Raw genomic sequence first — 14,617 nt, 5'->3', positions numbered from 1 at the left:
ATCCACTGAATATTTTAATTGTGTACACAAAAAGGTTGAGCGGGTTAGGTGGTGATGCTTCATGTGGTGAATTGACTTGTTGTTTGGACTTGCACACGATGACATGCGTTTGGCAGTTGTCTAGAGAACTTCTGCCACTTCAGGAATGGACAGGGCAAGTTTGGGATAAGCCAAATTAAAATGGAGACTCTGTAACAGGTCTCCCGGCCTCTGACTATTCCACACTGAATGTTCTTCCTTTCTCTGCAATGCGCCATCTTCCATCATGCCCAGCTAAAAATGAAGAGTTTGTGTGAATAGACACTTTAGCATTACATGTGCTGCCCCAAAGCTGCCTCTCTGAAGAACAGAGACAAAATTTGATCTCATCGTAAGCCATACTTCTTTAACCTGGGTGTCAGGAGTTATGGGGAGAAGACAGGAGAATAGGGTTGAGAGGGAAAGATAGATCAGCCATGATTGAATGGCGGAATAGACGATGGGCCGAATGGCCTATTTCTGCTCTTATAAGTGATGAACTTATGACCCATCCAAGATGGTATTAAGCAGCCTGGGATTGGTTTCATTTATTTGTGTACTGCCTCAGTTTACAGTAGGTTGTCACTGATTTAAGATTGTGTACATAATAAGATTTCTATTTGCAACTGATAAAACGTTCTGTCATTTGCTTTTTTTTGTAAAACCCATGCGATATGAAAGCTTTCCCATTTAAGGTAAATATGTTCATGCGTACTTTTTTTTGAGTAGGTTATGTCATGGGATGGCCATCTGCTTACTTTCAGAGTCCAAGGTTAGCATTGGTTTTGACTGTGACTGTGGCGTGTACATGTGTTTTGTGTGGGTGAGTGATGACCTGCATTTGCAAGGCAGACTGACAACTTTTGTAATCGAGATGTAGAAAGGTGATTGCCAAATCCACTCCATGTTTCTGCATTTCACACTGTGCTCAAGAGGAGGTATGGATTTCCATATTACTTTATGATATAGTCGGAGGTTATATTGGCCTACCGAGTCTGGGCCAAGCCACAGAACGTTATCCTTCTCCCCCTAATTCCCCCTGCCCCTTTAATGAATTATCTTTGCAACTCCCCCACTGAAAGGACAATTGATAGGGAACGGTTAACCTACTAATGAGACCAGAGAAATAAACGTACAAACTCCACACATGCAGCTTTAGAGTCGCAGAGCACTCTAGAAATGGGTCCTTTAGTCCAACCCAACCATACTGACCAAGATGACCCAGCTAAGCCAATCTAATTTCCCTGCATTTGGCCCATGTCTTTTTAAACCTTATCCATGTACCTATCCAAGTGTCTTTTAGATGTTGTTATTTACCTGCCTCATCCATATCTTCTGGCAGCTCGTTCATACACAGCGACTGTTTGAGTTCACAAAAGAGCACAGTGCTGGAGCAATTCAGCGGGTCAGGCAGCATCTCAGGAGAACATGGATAGGTGATGTATCGGTTTGAGACCCTTCTTCAGCTTTGTTCACTGTGTCCTCTATTCCCTGCCCTCTCCTGTCTCGGCCACCTTATTCCAATTCCATAGATATCATGGTTCGGAAGTACAATCCATTGTTACTTTTGCCACAGAAAATAATTTCCTCTCTTGGAAAATACGTCTCAGACAGTGGATTTAGATTTAATTCACTGCAAAAATTTTAACGGCATTTTTCTGCAAATATGCTTTCAATTTGATTTTGCGATATAGAACCCAAGAGGCCCAAGGTCAAAAGAGTGAGTTTTGGGACCAAATTTATTTGGGTCACTGATGGTGTGTTTGAGTTACTGAAATAAGTATGCCTGTAGGTACAATGTTGTGGTATCGATTTTGAGTTTTGTTCACTTTGATACAAGCAAATTGTGACAACTGTTCATCTGCATGGTGGCGCAGCGGTAGAGTTGCTGCCTTACAGCGAATGCAGCGCCTGAGACTCAGGTTCGATCCTGACTACGGGCGCCGTCTGTACGGAGTTTGTACGTTCTCCCCGTGACCTGCGTGGGTTTTCTCCGAGATCTTCGGTTTCCTCCCACACTCCAAAGACGTACACGTATGTAGGTTAATTGACTGGGTAAAATGTTAAAAAAATTGTCCCTAGTGTGTATAGGATAGTGTTAATGTGCAGGGATCGCTAAGCGGCGCGGACACGGTGGGCCGAAGGGTCTGTTTCTGCGCTGTATCTCTAAATCTAAAATCTTTGATTGTGAGCATTCTGCAAATGAATAAGTGACCTATAAGTACGGAACAAGCTTCTGGAGGAGGTAGTTGAGGCAGGTACTATCACAATCTTTAAGAAACATTTAGACAGGTACATGGATAGGGTAGGTTTAGAGGGATATGGGTCAAAAGCTGGCAGGAGGGACTGGTGTAAAAAGATGATGTTGGGCGGTGTGGGCAAGTTGGGCTGAAGGGCCTGTTTCCACGCTGTATGACTCTATGTACAATTACCTTGGTGCCTGCCTGATATTTGGCAGATACTGCTTTATTTATTGTAAGGGGGAAGTGGTCGGTTGGTCGTTGTGGACAAGTTGGGCCGGAGGGCCTGTTTCCACATTGTATGACTCTATGACTCTATCTGCTTTATATTTGTGATAAAGTCTGATGTTTTGGTGCTTTATAGATGGGATGCACTCTACTGAACGTGATGCCAAGACCGTCACTTATTTACCTGCACATAACCCATATCCCTCCATTCCCTGCGTATTCATATGCTTACCCAAAAGTCTTTTAAATTCCACTAACGCATCTGATTCAGCCACCACCCCTGGCAGTGAGTTCCAGGCACTCATCATCCTCTGTGGGGGGGGGGGGGGGGGGGGGGGGGGGGAGGAATCTCCTTTCAGATCGCCTTTAAAATTTGCCCCTTTTACCTATAAAGCTATGCACTCTAGTATCTGATTTTTCCATTCTAGGAAAAAGATTTTGACTATCTACCCTATCAATGCCCTCTCATTTGAATAATTTACGTGTCACCATTATGTAGCACTACATTAAGAAAAATATAGTTCTGAATTGATCCAATAATCCTTGACATCTGCGGGTGTTTTCAGCCAACTGACAGCTTAATCTGTAGGAACTCCAGATGCTGGTTTATACCGAAGATGGACAAAGTGCTGGAGTAACTCAGCCGGTCATGCAGCATCGCTGGAGAAAAGGGATGGGTGATGTTTCGGGTCGGAACCCTTCTTTAGACCGAATGTGGGGGGAGGGGAACTGAAGGTAGGAAAAGGCCAGAATAAATCAGGGTCAGCAACAGATGACCATGGAAGGGTAGAGCCCATAATGGCCATTGTTGGCTGGGGAAGAGGTGAGAACGAGAGGGGTAAAGAGATGAAAACAGTGGAACTAGTAGGATGACCTGGGTGGGAGAGGGGGAGGGAGGGAAGAGAGTGAATGCAGGGGTTAATTGAAATGAGAGAAATCAATATTTATACAACTGGGTTGTAAGCTGCCCAAGCAAAATATGAGGTTTAATCTGTTGATCAATCATCTGATTGGGCTGTTCAAAACCTTATTCTTTGTTTCTTAACCAATCATCCTCAACACAACTTCTCCCTCTCTCGTAGAATAAATATATATTCACACAAGCATATTGTTTGCAGTCGGTCTACAGTTATCTCCTCTGCCTCCTACACGCAGAGGTACTTGTCAGTACAGTGAGTTTACTTTATAAAATTAGTGCAGTGTACACTGAAGTTTGACTTCCCTCAGTTGCATGTGCACTGAGTGAAACAGTTGACCACTGTGCCTAGCCCAGGATTGCATTATTGTTGCATTTGTGTACATGAACTTTCCATCTTATCCCTTACAATTAATGCATAACTGCCTTACTACATTTGCAAAAACACCGTTCAACCGCATTCAAATGCTATTCGGCTCAATATTAAATTGTGCATAAACCAGTTGGTGTTCGGGATAGTCAGAACTGTCAAAGCTCCTCATATCTTTATAGACAATAGACAATAGACAATAGGTGCAGGAGTAGGCCATTCAGCCCTTCGAGCCAGCACCGCCATTCAATGCGATCATGGCTGATCACTCTCAATCAGTACCCCGTTCCTGCCTTCTCCCCATACCCCCTCACTCCGCTATCCTTAAGAGCTCTATCCAGCTCTCTCTGCCCTCTGAGGCAGAGAATTCCACACCTTCACCACTCTCTGACTGAAAAAGTTCTTCCTCATCTCCGTTCTAAATGGCCTACCCCTTATTCTTACACTGTGGCCCCTTGTTCTGGACTCCCCCAACATTGGGGTCTCGAATGACTCCCATGAGTCAGGCTGTAGCTGCAAATGCTGGAATTTTCATGTCTTCTGTAAAATAAATATATTGTGTTTGTATAATCAAACTCCTTTCTGCTTCGGTGCAGCCAGAACCTGAACCTTGAGCTTATAGTAGCTTGTCTATTATATTCATGACTGTAAGATTGCTGTTCCAGCCGTTCTTTTACACAGAGTTTGTTTGGAAAAGCCCATAACTCTTGACTAGTTCATTTTTTTTAGGATCAAAGCTCAGTCCCCTTGTTGCCAGTTAACGTATTATCTTTTTTTTAAAAATTTTTAATTTTTTAAAGCATATGTACAAATAATAATAAACGACAAACTTGTTATAGAATTCTTACATAGCTTCAATTTTTACATTTTTAAAGAAAAAATAAAGAAGAAAAGAGACTGGAAAAAAAGACTATAAACTAATAGAGAGAAAGCAAAGAAAAAAGAGAATTACAAATATAAAGATTATGGGGATAGACCCGGGAGTTAATGAGTATAGTTGTACATCCAACCCTAAACTCAAGTTTTAACTTTAGTCTTAAATTTTAGTTTTGTGACAAACCCATTTACTTTTTTAAAAATTCAATAAATGGAGACCATATTTTAAAAAATAGATCTGGTTTGTCAATTAAGGCAAACCTTATTTTTTCCAAATGCAAGGTCTCGGTCATTTCCGTAATCCACATTTTAATTGTGGGGGTTACTGTTTTTTTCCAAAATTTAAGTATTAATTTTTTCGCAGTTATTAAACTGTAGTCAAGAAAGCGTCTCTGACTTAGCGTAAAGTTTGTAATGTGTTCTGATAATCCTAAAATTATTAATTTAACGTATTATCTATTTGTCAATTAAATATATTTGATTCTTTTGCCACCTTTCACGAACACATTCTCATTTGATTCCATGGAACGGCCTTCCATGTTCTGAGCAATATGCATCTTGTTTTTTCTGCACTTTTACTTCTCTGATACTGCAACGAAGGAAAGTGGAGTGTGGTAATTAGCTGCTGTGTGGCTTAAAAAACGTAAATGAATGAATTCCTTTCCAATGGTCACCTTTTCCAACCACAGTCATGGCTCACATCACAATGAGATTCATTGAGTTTAGAAGATGTTCTTTATCACCTTATTCCACAAACTGCTCGAGTTCTGTTGATATGAAAGTTATAAATCTAGCAACTCTATTTTTATTTCTACCTCAATGTCTCTTGTGTTTTGATAGATTCTGGTGAGAACTCTTATATTTTAGCATAGGCTTGCCATTTCTTGTAATTCCCCCAAGGAAGTTGCCCAGTAGTTCTTTTGGGTTAGAACTATTACACATCTGCGGAGCAATTTCTTCATTGGAATAGGAGTAGACAATATAACCTTGTATAGACAGGAGCTCGCTGAATTACTAATTTTTTAACTAACTCCACTTATATCTTCCTTTTCCCCATAAAACCCTTTAGATAATAAATATCTGTCAATCCCAGATGTAAACTTAACTCTTGTTCTAGCATCGACTAGCATTTACAAAAGAGTTTGGAATTTCTTCTTTAGAGTAGAAATATTTCCAAACTTCACCTCTGCAAGTCCTCCCTTGCACTCTTTGACATGGTAACCATTGGTGATGTTTCGGGTTGGGACCTTTCTCAATCAGTCTGAGGAAAGGTCCCGACCTGAAATGTGACTTATCCATGTTCTTCAGGAATGCTGCCTGACCCACTGAGTTACTCCAGCACTTTAGATTTAGATTTAGAGATACAGCGTGGAAACAGGCCCTTCAACCCACCGGGTCCGCGCCGCCCAGCGATCCCCACACATTAACACTATCCTACACACTAGGGACAATTTTTACATTTGCCCAGCCAATTAACCTACATACCTGTACGTCTTTGGAGTGTGGGAGGAAACCGAAGATCTCGGAGAAAACCCACACGGGTCACGGGGAGAACGTACAAACTCCATACAGACGGCGCCCGTAGTCAGGATCGAACCTGAGTCTCCAGCGCTGCATTCGCTGTAAGGCAGCAACTCTACCGCTGCGCCACCGTGCCGCCTATGTGTCCTTTTTTTTCAAGCACAGGCCCAAATCTGTTTAATGTCTACACGGACAATGAATACAACATGATGGAGGGGAGTGGAAACGTTGCATCGTAATTTGTGGGAAGAGTCCTGTCGTAGAACTGTCCAACATGGAAACAGATCCTTGGGTCGACCTTGTCCATGCTAACCAAGTTGGCATACTGGGCTGGTCCGATTTGCCTGCATTTGGCCCACTGTCCCCTACACTCTTTCCATATATCTGGCCAAATGAATTTTAAACGAACAGAAAATCACAAAACAAGCAACGAGTTGCTGCACCTAATCGATGCTTGTCGGTTTCAGCTAGTTAAAGCCATTTCCTTTCCAAATTCTGTGCGTGGGTAAGATCGGAACCCAATTGGAAGGTAATAAGGTCATAAGGAATAGGAGTAGAATTAGGTCGTTCGGCCCATCAAGTCTACTCCGCCATTCAATCATGGCTGATCTATCTCTCCCTTCTAACCCCATTCTCCTGCCTTCTCCCCATAACCTCTGACACCTGTACTAATCAAGAATCTACCTCTGCCTTAAAAATATCCACTGAATGGGTCTCCACAGCCTTCTGTGGCAAAGAATTCCACAGATTCACCACCCTCTGACTAAATAAAATTTTCCTCAGCTTCCTAAAAGAACGTCCTTTAATTCTGAGGCTATGACCTCTCGTTCTAGACTCTCCCACTAGTGGAAACATCCTCAAGGATTTGAAGAATTCAATTGTGGAGCTATGCAAAAGATTTGACAGATGACAGCACACTGTTGAAGTAACCTGGAGAGTCACCATTTGCCTCACAGCAATGGCGGGTGGCTTTAGAAAGGGGTTCGTGGCTGAGAATATAAGAGAGGTGCCTGGCAATCAAAGTGGGGCATTTATGTCTGAAAACTCTTACCAGGTTGAATTGCTTCCAGCTACCTCAGAGAAGTGGCAACATCAAACTAACGCGGCAAGTTGAAATGTTAAATGTTCCAATTTGATAATTGTCAGAATGTAATCAAGTTGTAACTGGAAATCCCTCTGGATGATCAATTGAAGACCTGCACTTGTAAGCTGCATGTTTCCCTGAACAGGCTGACAGTTTGCCAAGGCTAAGTGGCCCCAGATGAACAGCTGCCAAGAAATCGGTGTTTTTGTTCTGTTGTAAACACAGGGGAATGAACTAGACCTAGGATTTGGATCATAAGAGTTATTTCTCTTTTTCTTTGAAAAAGGAACTATCCCCAGGCAGCGGTGTGCAATGGTGAGCAGTGTTCTCCTGCCTGATAAAGTGAAGCCGTGTGTCGTTGTGCTCATTTTTAATTTCAAAATGGACTTTATTCAAGTAAATCAAATATATGCAATACACGAATCGTGCAAAAAATGTATCCGATATTCTCAGAGGCTATACATACATTCAATACTGTTTACCCAAATCATACGTTTTACCCTGCACCCTTGCCACTTGTGCTGATGCATGGCAGCTGAATTCACTCTGGCCTCGATTATGTTAATGCTTAACTGACGCTGTGTCTAATTCACAAGGTTACTTGACTGCTGGTTCATAAAGTGCTAATATAAGCCAGTTGCTCTTGCACCTAGGAGGCAGCAATTACTTTTATGGTTGCCCTCAAGACTTTACCTTCACTCCATAAAATGAATGCAGTAGGTCAGAGGTAGGTTTTAGGATGAGGTTTTGCAAAACCCAACTGCTTTAAAGAATCTACTATTTTTCTCTGATGCAAATTCCTCCCCTGGGAGTTTGAGGTTGAGCAATGCTTAATCTGTATCTCCTTATAATAATAATAATAATAATAATGTTCGCATATCACAGTTTTTTTATCCTTTTGAATTGATGTATGTTTAATATAGAAAATGCAGTTAAATGGGAACATGTTCGCTTTGCTGTAATTCAGTGTCTTGTCACAATACATCAATAATTATTTCATCATCCTCGGGTTTGTTTTAAATTCTCGTGAAACTGTTGCTTATTCTAGGGGATGATTATGTGAGTGGGAGTGACCTTGCTTTATATATGTGGCTGCTCGTGAAGAACGGATCTTCATTTGGAGTTTTATTTAGTTCAGACGCACAGTGTGGAAACAAGCCCTTCAGCCCATTGAGTCCACACTTACCAGTGATCACCCCGTACAATACTACTATCCTACACACACTAAGGACAATTTACCATTTTTACCGAAGCCAGTTAGCCTACAAACCTAACTGTAAGTCTTTGGCGTGTTTGGGAGAAACTGGAGACCCAGAGAAAGCCCCTGCAGGTCACAGGGGGAACGTATAAACTCCGTACAGACAGAGGATTGAACCCGGGTCTCGGGCGCTGTAAGGCAGCAACTCTACCTCAGCATCCTTGCCTTGTTATTTGACTGTATTGAGTTGCTTCCCGGTTGCCATGATTAAGGAGAGAGAGAGTGGAGAGATGTACAAAAGTTTGCTTCTTGTTGGAACTGAAGCGGTTGAAAGAATATAAATTTGGGTCTACAAAAAAAATCTTCGATCAAAAACTGAACCCGAGACCTGATGACATTGTCCTTTCTCCATTCTTGTTTATGTGATGGGAAGGATGTTGGTGTGGTTGTCCAGAACACACTTAAAGAAAGATTTTAACCTTGCAGGATATTGGGTCTTTATTATTGGAGAATAGTAAACTGCAGAATCTGGGTGCTTTATTTGCACAGAGTTGGGTGCAAGGCCCTCCATGGGCAAGTACGATCACAATGGGGAATGTTTCTACCTCTGTATTGGAGATAAGGATCACATGAGGTAGAACAGGTGTTCAGGGAGAGGAGAAGTACAAAGCAATTGCTTTGCCCAAAGTACACATCTGCCAACAAAGTAGCTTTGACACGTTGTCACTTTTTTAATTTAAGAGAAATAGTAAGTTTGCCGAAACCAGAATCAGGCAAAAATGCCAGTCCAGTCAGGATTAAGAACCTTCGTTCCTCCTCCGTGCCCACCTAGGGTGAGTAGTTCAGATAAAGACAGAACATGCTCAGCGGGTCAGTCAGCATCCCTGGAGAACATGGATAGGTGACGTTTTGGGCCAAGGCCCTTCCCCAGTCTGAGGAAGGGTCATCTATCCATGATCTCCAGGGATGCTGCCTGACCCGTTGAGTTACTCCAGCACTTTGGGTCTTTTTTATTGTAAACCATCATCTGCAGTTCCTTCTTTCTACATTTTGAGTAGTTCAGATACCTGCAATAGTCTTCCGCCACCCTTCAGCACCTGCTGTGCCACCATTCATAAGATCATAAGTGATAAGAGTAGAATTAGGCCATTTGGCCCATCAAGTCTACTCCACCATTCAATCATGGCTGACCTATCTATCCTTCCTAACCCCATTCTCCTACCTTCCCCCCATGACCTCCGACACCCATACTAATCAAGAATCTGCCAATCTCTGCCTTAAATATATCCACTGACTTTGCCTCCACAGCCGTCTGTGGCAAAGAATTCCACAGATTCACCGCCCTCTGACTAAAGACGCTTCTTTAAAACGTGCAGTTACCTCCATGGCTCAATAGAATTTCCATATTTATCCTCTGCTCTTATTTAACACCCTTCTCATCTCTTGCGGAAGATTGCAATGTCCTTTCAAACATTTGTCGAGAAGGATCTTAAGAAGCACAGTCGCCAATTTGCAACACGTGCCGACAAATGGCAACACAAATGATGAACCAGATGTAAAATTGTGGCTGGTGTCATGGGGGGCAACTCCACTCCGCTTCATGGGCTCTTGTACACGCTGCCGAGGGAGCAGGCATGGCCGTGGCCGGGCGGACACGGTCTTGGTTTCACAAAAGATTTCTCACCCTGCCCTAGTACACATGACAATGAACTAAACTAACATTCTAAACTTGGAAACAGCATCTCCAAGCATGCAACCTGGAGTGTCAGTCTGAAGTTTTGTGCTGGAGTGTGACAGAAAAAAAAGGAACCCATCAACTCTAGACGCAATGGAGAACCTTTGATTGAGTTTCAGTTCCGTTTGTGAATTTGAATACGTGTGAGCCCCAGGTTGCAGATGCCTGACTTGTGTACGACCTGGACATAGAGTTTGGGAGTGGGAGTTTACTTTATTGTCACGTGTACCGAGGTACAGTGAAACACTTTTGTTACGTGATAACCAATCTGCCGACTAGGCATCTTCTGCCACCCAAGGAATTCAGCTCAGCGCCACATTTCCAACTTGCAAACTGTCCGGATTACCAGCAATTCTCTGAATTGGAACCCTGCTGTAACTTACAGAAACAAGGAACTGCAGGTGCTGGTTTTCCAAGGAAAGATGCAGAGTGCTGGAGTAACTCAGCGGGTCAGGCATCATTTCGGAGAACATTTTGGAGCTTCAGAATAGTGCAGTCTGAAGAAGAAGGGTCCTGACCCAAAACATCACCTATCCATGCATCTCCAGCGATGCCACCTGACCTGCTGAGTTACTCCACCATTTTGTGTCTTCCCTGTTGTAACTTGGGCAATTTTCAGTGGGCAATGGAGAAGGTGAGGCAGGTTATCATTGGTGATACACGTTGTCAAGATGCTTTGTGTATCTGAGATACTCCCACCTGCAGAATGTGACCCCAAGCTTTGTTCTCTACTCTGTTTGGAGTTGAAAGGCTCCAGATTGGGAATGGTTCCTGGCTGGAACATCATGATCCCGAGGCAACCTTGCGGATGTGGTCAAAGAGAAGATATCCATTCTGAGACTATCCAGAACTTGCCCGCTAAGACCAAGATGAAACAAGTATTACGAGTCTTTGGAGCTCCTCCTCATGGCAAGGTGGAAACATAGTCCATAAACATTTTTAAGGTTAAAGTAGATAGATACTTGATTTTTCAGAGAGTAAGATGTTACCAGAAGGTGGCGAAGTAGTGGTTAGGTTGCAATTGGGTTAGCCATGATCTCATTGCATTGCAGTAGCCTCGAGAAGTCAAATAGCTGCCTTCTGCTCCCGGTTCATTTGTATTCAATAGCAAGGATGGAGAACCCATGCCGTCGAGAGCGAGGAGGGCCGCCGTGAGCTGCCTGGCGTGGGGGCCGCCAAGAACGAAAGGGGGACCCAGCAGGGGGACCATTGTGAGCAGAGATAAAACTGTTTGATTAACTTTTTGTAACTATTTTGGCATCAGAAATGTGGTGACTCTGTACTGCCTCGGTGAGGTCTGCAGTATGATTTTACCAGCTTGTATGCAAAACAATGCATTTCACTGTACCTAGGCACGTGCATTTCACTGTACCTAGGCACGTGACAATAAGGTATCATTGGAAGGTGATCATTTCACAGGCATGATGAGTTGATGGGGACTGGAAGTGGGGTGAGGTCCATTGTGGCAGGAAGAGGGGACAGGGTGGTGCGGGGATACACGAGAGGGTTCCGTACGAACAACTGCTCTTCCAAGGTGGACGACCACATGGAGTGGTACCGTGAATATCCAGTCAGAGTTGAGGAACTGAGTTGCAGTAGTCGTGGTTGTGGGGATTTCACGGACCTGCAACCAAAGCAGCTAGTTCTCAAAACCAGGAAGTGGGTTGCTTTCCAATTGCCACAGTTATAGAAGATACAGTAGTGAAATATACGGACGTTTGCTTCTTCTTTGAACCAAAGAGGTAGAAAGGTCCCAAATTGAGGTCTAACAGATAAAACGTAATAATTCGGTCGTCTATTAAAAAACTGAACCTGAAGCCTGATGGCATTGGCATTTACTGCATTCTGATTTGTCAGATGGGGAAGTGAATGTGTGGTTTGTTTAAACACTTTGGAGGAATGGCTCTAACCTGTGGGATATTGGGGTCTTTCACAGGAAAACAGTAAACAGTGTAAATCGATGGGCTTTATTTCCACAGGGTTGGAGCAGGATTCTCTAAGGGAAAATAAATATTAGAGTGGGGGAGATTTGTACTTTTGTGACGGAGTTAAGGTTCATGCAATGCCTTCATCATTGGACGAATACCAGTTTGTTGGCACAAGGTGAGTTCATAGACTCACCCCCTCAGGAATGAGCAGGTTGACATATGATGAGCGTTTGACGGCGCTGGGCCTGTACTCGCTGGAGTTTCGAAGAATGAGGGGGGAACCTCATTGAAACGTACAGAGTAGTGAAACACTAGGATAGAGTGAATGTGGAGAGGATGTTTCCACAAGTGGGAGAGTTCAGGACTAGAGGTCATAGCCTCAGAATTACAGGATGTTCTTTTAGGAAGGAGATGAGGAGGAATTTCTTTACTCAGAGAGTGGTGAATCTGTGGAATTCTTTGCCACAGAAGGCTGTGGAGGCCAAGTCAGTGGATATTTTTAATGGAGAGATAGATAGATTCTTGATTAGTTTGGGTGTCAGAGGTTATGGGGAGAAGACAGGAGAATGGGGTTAGGAGGGAGAGATAGATCAGCCATGATTAAACAGCGGAGTAGACTTGATGAACCGAATGGCCTGATTCTGCTCTTAACACTTATGAAATGATGATCTTATGATCCCTGGACTGGATCAGTGTTTTATTGGATAATTAATACTGTCTGTATGGATAGAGCAAGAGGAAGTACAATGGTGCAAATCTCTTTGATCTTTTAAAGGTCTTTTAGTGTTCATTATGGAAGCTGAATTTGCGGAACTGTACAGGCTACTGGTTCTCAGCCTCACCGCCACCCTGCAGCAGCAAGTTTATTTAAACAATATGTGTTCCTAATTATGTAAAATGTGTTTGGTAGACATTTAACATCAGAGACTATTGCAGAATGTTGCTTTGTATTGCATTACTGTCAGACAACAGGTATATTTCACTTGGACAGTTTACAGCCCAGTGGTATATTGATTTCTCTAACTTTCCGGCATTCCCTCTCTCTCTCTCTCTCTATCCCTCCCCCACCCAAGTCGCACCAGCTTCTCGTTTTCGCCCAACAAACAGCTAACAATGGCTTGTTTCCTAGCAGGTGTCATCGTTACTTTTTTGCATATCTTTCATTCATTGTTCTTTATCTCTCTACATCATCATCTATAACTCTTGTTTCTCTTGTCCCTAACTAATCTAAAGAAGGTTCTCGACCCGACAACGTCACCAATTCCTTCTCTCCAGAGATGCTGCCTGACCCGCTGAGTTACTCCAGCATTTTGTGTCCATCTTCAGTTTAAACCAGCATCCGCAGTCCTTCCAACTTAGAATATATTTTAAATGGATACACAGGAATTTTTGTGTATCAACCTCTGTAACACAAACCACCATACAAGTGTGGCCTACTGTTGCAAACGGGTTGGGAAAGGTTCACAAGAACAAGGAGCTAGTGATTTTGGCTTCAACGATTGCACAATAGACCAATAAATAATGTCTGTACTTTGGGATTGTGGGGGGTGGGGGTGGGAACTCTACAGTGATGGCTTTTATATTAATGACCTTCCTAAGTAAACAAAGCTTACTGGTCTCCAGTTTTCAACATTTTCGCACTTCCAGATAAATCATTTTTTAAAGTTAGCAGACATTTTCCCAAAACACCGTGCTTGTTCATAAATATAAAGGTTTTTCAAGCAAAAGATCATTGTCATACAGAGTGGAAACAGAGCCGACCAGGTTTTGTAATTGAGCTGGGCCCATATCCCTCTCGCCTTTCCTATCCAAAAACCTGTCTAAACGCCCCTTGGACATTGCCATGGTACCGAACTTTACAGCTTCCTCTGCTAGCTTGTTCCAAGTACACTCTACCCTCTGTGTGAAGAAATTGCCCTTCAGGTCCCTTTTAAATCTTTCCCCTCTCACCTTAAACCTCTAGTTCTCGATTACTCTATTGTGAGGAAAAGCTTGTGACCTTCATCTTATTTCTGCTTCTCAAAATGTTTGTCTACCTCTATAAAGTCAGCTCTCAGCTCATACGCCCCAGGGAATTAAAGTCCCAGCCTCTCCTTTTGTCCAAGCCCTCGAGTCCTGGTAACATCCTGGTGAATCTTTTAGAACATAGCTCAGGAACTAGAAGGTGGTAGGATTGTTCAGTTGCCTGATAACAGCTGGGAACAAACTGTCCCTGAATCTGGAGGTGTGTGTTTCAAACTTCTTGCCTAATGGGAGAGGGGAGGAGAGGGAGTGACCTGGGTAAGACTGGTCCTTGATTATGCTGGTGGCGTGAAGTGTAGATAGTCAATAGAAGTTACGTTGGTTTGTGTGATGGTCTGTGCTACGTCCAGTTTCTGCAGGTAGGCCATGAGCTGTGCATGGACAAGCGTTGAAGCTGTGCATGGATAGGGGTTGAAGCTGTGCATGGGTAAGCGTTGAGGTTCCATCAATGCAACAGTGGCCGAAATGTGTAGGAAGGAAC

The 14,617-nt window shown here is 43.1% G+C and overlaps 1 protein-coding gene across 7 annotated transcripts in view; it reads left to right on the top strand.

Annotated features, from left to right (window-relative positions):
• LOC144597234 (alpha-actinin-1) overlaps positions 1-14,617 on the top strand; it is a 197,119-nt gene that overhangs the window by 41,678 nt on the left and 140,824 nt on the right. The window contains exon 1 of one of the 7 annotated variants that reach the window (XM_078406288.1): positions 7,883-7,980. The exons of the other annotated variants lie outside the window; for them this stretch is intronic. The gene's annotated coding sequence lies outside the window, so the exon portion shown is untranslated. Of the gene's footprint in view, positions 1-7,882; positions 7,981-14,617 lie in introns of those variants that run through there. 7 annotated transcript variants of the gene reach the window in all.

This window comes from Rhinoraja longicauda, chromosome 10, assembly GCF_053455715.1.
Source record: "Rhinoraja longicauda isolate Sanriku21f chromosome 10, sRhiLon1.1, whole genome shotgun sequence".
Taxonomy (NCBI): Eukaryota; Metazoa; Chordata; class Chondrichthyes; order Rajiformes; family Arhynchobatidae; genus Rhinoraja; species Rhinoraja longicauda.
Note: the sequence above shows the minus strand (reverse complement) of the source record. Positions and strands in the feature narration are given on the sequence as shown.